This window comes from Coloeus monedula, assembly GCF_965178545.1.
Source record: "Coloeus monedula genome assembly, chromosome: Z".
In the NCBI taxonomy this organism is placed as follows: domain Eukaryota; kingdom Metazoa; phylum Chordata; class Aves; order Passeriformes; family Corvidae; genus Coloeus; species Coloeus monedula.
Window position 1 is genome coordinate 4163456 of NC_138822.1, and position 4703 is coordinate 4168158.

The window sequence follows — 4703 nt, forward strand, 5'->3', positions numbered from 1 at the left end:
AGACTTTTCTCTCTCACAGAAGAGGCAGCAGAGAATGTAAACAACCAAGCCACCTGCAACCTTGAAAAGTCTTGTTTATGGTACAGTAGAAAAATATTTTGACAATGGATGTTTAAGGATTTTAGCCAGTCGTCCCAAGAGGTGGCTGATCCTTTGTCCAATTAGACTATGAAGAAAAAAGTCTATAAAAGAGTTTGTAAAATAATTAAATAAATCAATCTTGCTGCACAATTCCTGCCTCCTGGATCTTCTCTCCTCCTCCTCCCTATGGCTGCGGGACACGGTGATATACCCTAGGGCCTAAGCCTGCGGTAATATTTGGTGCTGCCCAACGTGATCTGCACTCTCTGACGTGTCCTGCTGCTGCGAGCCAAGCCGAATTTCTCTAGAGGTACGCTGTTCCCCTTCCCCCCTGGGAGTCCGACGTGACTGAGAAATGGCAAACAGTGCCTCACGAGCCAATGCTGTAGTAATGGTCTGGAAAGTTGTGTTTAGCATATTGCACGCGTCCATTTCTGAGAACTCAGTTCGGGAATTATTAGATTGGGCTACCTTAAAAGGGATTTCCACGGACAGAGATACTGCCCAAGACTTTGCCTTATGGCAGGAACTTGGCTGTGCTGTCCAGCACGAACTCCTGTTTGGGGACCCAGCAGTGTTAGAATTATACCAGACCTGGCGTTTGTTATTTATTCTGCTGACCGACCTCGACTGTGGCAGCAGGGTGGGCTTGCCTATTTTGGTGATGAGTGACGGAGGAATGTCCGAGGGGGCAAATGATGGTGGATCCGAAAAAACTCCCTTGGCTCCATAGGCAGAGCCTGTGCTGCCTCACCCTGCACAATCGCAGGACTCTGCGGCCCCCAGGGACCCTGCGCCGGCAGAGGCGGGGAGGTCAGGGCAGCGGGAGGGCACACAGCCTGCCTTGCCACTCAGTTCGGTGGCAGCCAGGGCTTAGCCAGGGCCACAAATTAGTGGCTTAGCGAATTGGATCCCCAGAGCGGCTCCTAGCCCGGTTGCATATGCACCAACAGAGCCAAAATCGCCTGGATGTCCCTTCTTAGCCGGCGTAGCACCGGATGTGACTGCACCAAAACTGCCTGGGTGTGGTCCGCTGCCCTCCTTGGTTCTGGACTATTCTGCACCACTGCAGAACTGAGCCATCGACCTTTTAATACAGCATCTGCCTTTGCTGACAGAGTTACCGAACATATCCCGGCAGCTGGGAGAATTGCTCAGCCTGCAAAAGCAGCTGCTGCAGATAACAGAGGCACCCCGATGTGCAGGGTGTGCCGGGCCTGTGCTGCCAGCACCGCTCGCGCCGCCCGTGGGAGCCGCGGCTCCAAACCAAGGAGCGGCGTGGCCAGCGGCGAACCCAGAAGGGGCGCTGCCACAAGAAAACCCGAACGCGGCTGGGGAGCAAGTGACGAGCGTGGCGCCGGGCGTGGCTGCAGCCCCAGAGATGGCAGCAGCAGCTCCAGTACTGGTTCAGTCGGGACCGGCTGATACGGTCTCCCGTAAAGAAGCTGCTGTTCAAACTGCAGCACAGCCAGCTGTAGTCTGTGCTGTCTGTTCTGGCTCTAGCGAACTTAGCCAAAGTGCCCCTCTCCATCCATCTCTGTTCACTCCCAGCATCTCTGAGTTGCCTTTGCCTGATGACTCATTGTCAGGCAGTGAGGCAGATGAGGTTCTGGCCCCAGGTCGTCAGGCGGCTGTAGCCGTGCAGCGAAGGAAAAGGCTGCGCCGGTCTCGCCCCTGGACCTTTCAGGACTGCACGGTAACAGTGCGTCCGACACATTACAGTCGCTTCTTAGAGTCAGTTAAAATGCGAGCATTGGAGGAGGGTGACTGGAGGTTATTGGAAACACTTGGAATGCCAAATAGATTTGAGGATTCTGGGGGTAACCGAGAAGCTGTTACACTCCATCCACAGGCTGTGCCAGAAGTTCAGGATGGTAGTGATTCTCCAAAAGGAGAGATTCAAGCTTTCCCAGTGTATAAGGCTCTCCCAAATTCAGGCGAGCATGATAAGCATGAGGTAATTGCTTGGAAGGTTGCCCAGGACCTGCAATCCAAGGTGGCACAATATGGGCTAGGTTCTGCTGAGGTTATGCAGATAATAAGGATGATAAATACAGATTTACTTGCTCCATTTGATATTAGACACTTAGGTCAAATTCTATTTCAACCTGTACAATTTACAGTTTTTGAGAAAATCTGGAGAAAGCTGGCCAAAAGGCTGCATTAGGGAATATGCAGCTCCCTGCTGCTGATCCTAGACAGACAGCAGGAGTGGATGCTTTGATGGGGACTGGTCCCTTCTCTGATCCCAGTCTACAGGGTAACTTGTCCTCTAGCGTCCTGCAGCAAGCTCAACAGGTCGGCATGGCTGCCCTGTTGAAAACCATAGAATTGTCAGCACCCAGAAAGCGATATACTGAAATAGTTCAAGGGAAATCAGAGTCATTCCTCTCTTTTGTAGAGAAAGTCGCTGCTTCTCTCGAGAAGCAGGTTGAGGATGACGGGTTAAGGCAGTTGTTGTTGAGGCAGTTAGAGAGATAACGCAAACGAGGAGTGCAGAAAAATCATAGATGCCTTACCAGGGGATCCTGAGGTGACAGACACGGTCGAAGCCTGCGCTAAGGTGGGATCTGGGAACCAGAGAAGGTCTGCTTTGGCTGCGTTCCTGCAGCCTGTTCACGCATCTTCTGGTCGTGAACCAAAGCAACCAAAACAGGTGAAGAAATGGAAGCGGCCTAAGCCGAGCCAAAAAGAGAACACAGCGATCCCCCAGTGCAAGAGGTGTGGCAGGCCAGGGCATTGCACGGGCTACTGTAGATCCCAGACTCATGCCGATGGTCAGCTGTTGCCGGGAAACTTCCGCCGGGGTGCAAGGAGGGGGAATTGCTCTCCGATGCAGTCACTCCCCCAGAGAGTGGCACAGGTACAGGCACAGGCCTACCCAGCCACCCTAGAGACAGCACCCACGGATCAGACGGCACCCAGGGATCAGACAGCACCCAGGGATCAAATGGGTTTGATGTCCACACCGCAGCCGCAGTCGTCTTAGACTCTAGCGGTATTTATAAGGTTCCTTTGGATGCATATGGACCCTTAGCCCAGGGATCGAGTGTGATGCTGGTGGGAAAACCTGATGTTGCCCATCAAGGAATCTTAGTGCACTCAGGAGTTATTGATGCTGACTTTAAAGGTCAGATTTGCGCTGTGGTCTCCACGCAAAAACCCCTGTAACTATTCCTGAAAAGACCTGCCTTGCTAAATTAGTGCCTTTTAAGTCTTGTGTCCCCAGGATAGAGCAACAGACTCATGAAGATAACGGCAGTGGATCTACGGGACTTCCGCAGGCCTTCTGGACTGCAGACATCTCTGACCAAAGGCCACAGATGACATGTACCCTGATCCTGCCGAATGCCCATCCACCCCGGACTCAGCTTCGAGGTTTGATTGATACGGGTGCTGATGTAACTATCATCTCCTTCTTTGTGTGGCCTCCCTCATGGCCTTTATCCCCGGTGGGATCGGCCATCGCAGGAGTAGGAGGAACCACACAGAGCTATTTAAGCGAACGGCCTGTGATGGTGAAGGACTCAGAGGGGCACACAGCTACAATTAGGCCTTATGTTGCTACCACTTCCCTTAACCTTTGGGGACGGGACGTGTTGGCAGCTTGGGGCGTACGGATTGGGACAAATTTTTAGCAGGGGTCACTGTGCGTAAGGGCGCACAGTATCCTACACTGCCCTTGAGGTGGATTAACCTACCAATCCGAGTCAGACTCTGCTCAGTTAGTTGAATTAAGGGCTGTTACCATGGTTTGTCAATGATTCTCACAGGAACCTTTGAATTTGGTTACTGAAGCCAACTAGCAAAAGCTTTGTATACGATCAATCACCTTACAGTACCACAAAATTCAAATAATCCTGTTATTCTGAATCATTTTCTCTCATTGCAGTCTGCAGGCGACAGACAGCTGCCCCGGGCAAAAGTCTGGGTACGGAATTTACTCACTAACCAGTGGAAAGGCCTGCGTGAGCTTATCGTTTGGGGTCATGGGTATGCTTGCGTTTCCACAGATACTGGGGTACGGTGGCTACCTTCAAAATGCGATCGCCCTGACCTACGGCACGAGAGGCAGAACAGGCAACCTCCAAATGATGGCCAGAACGCCAACCATCCAAATGGCGACCAGAATGTAGATCATCAGCCTAATGACTCTTGTGATGATGACCAGGATGTCAACCATCAGGCAGATGGTCCTTCCACAAGCAGAGACTGAACTTTAAATTTCTTGTTCCTCCCTTCCTTCCTCCATCCCTTCCTCCGTCCCTTCCTCCGTCCCTCCCTCCGTCCCTCCCTTCCTTCCTTCCTTCCTTCCTTCCTTCCTTCCTTCCTTCCTTCCTTCCTTCCTTCCTTCCTTCCTTCCTTCCTTCCCTCCTTCCTTCCTTCCTTCCTTCCTTCCTTCCTTCCCTTCCTTCCTTTCCTTCCTTCCTTTCCTTCCTTCTGAATTCCTTCCGAATTCCTTCCGAATTCCTTCCTTCTTTCCTTCCTTCCTTTCTTTCCTTCCTTCCTCTCTCTTTCCTTTCTGTCCCTTCTCTCTTTCTCACTTCCTCTCTCTCTCTTTCTCTCTTTCTTTCCCTCCTTCCCTCCCTTCCTTCCTTCTTCATTTAACTTTTTTTTTTAAA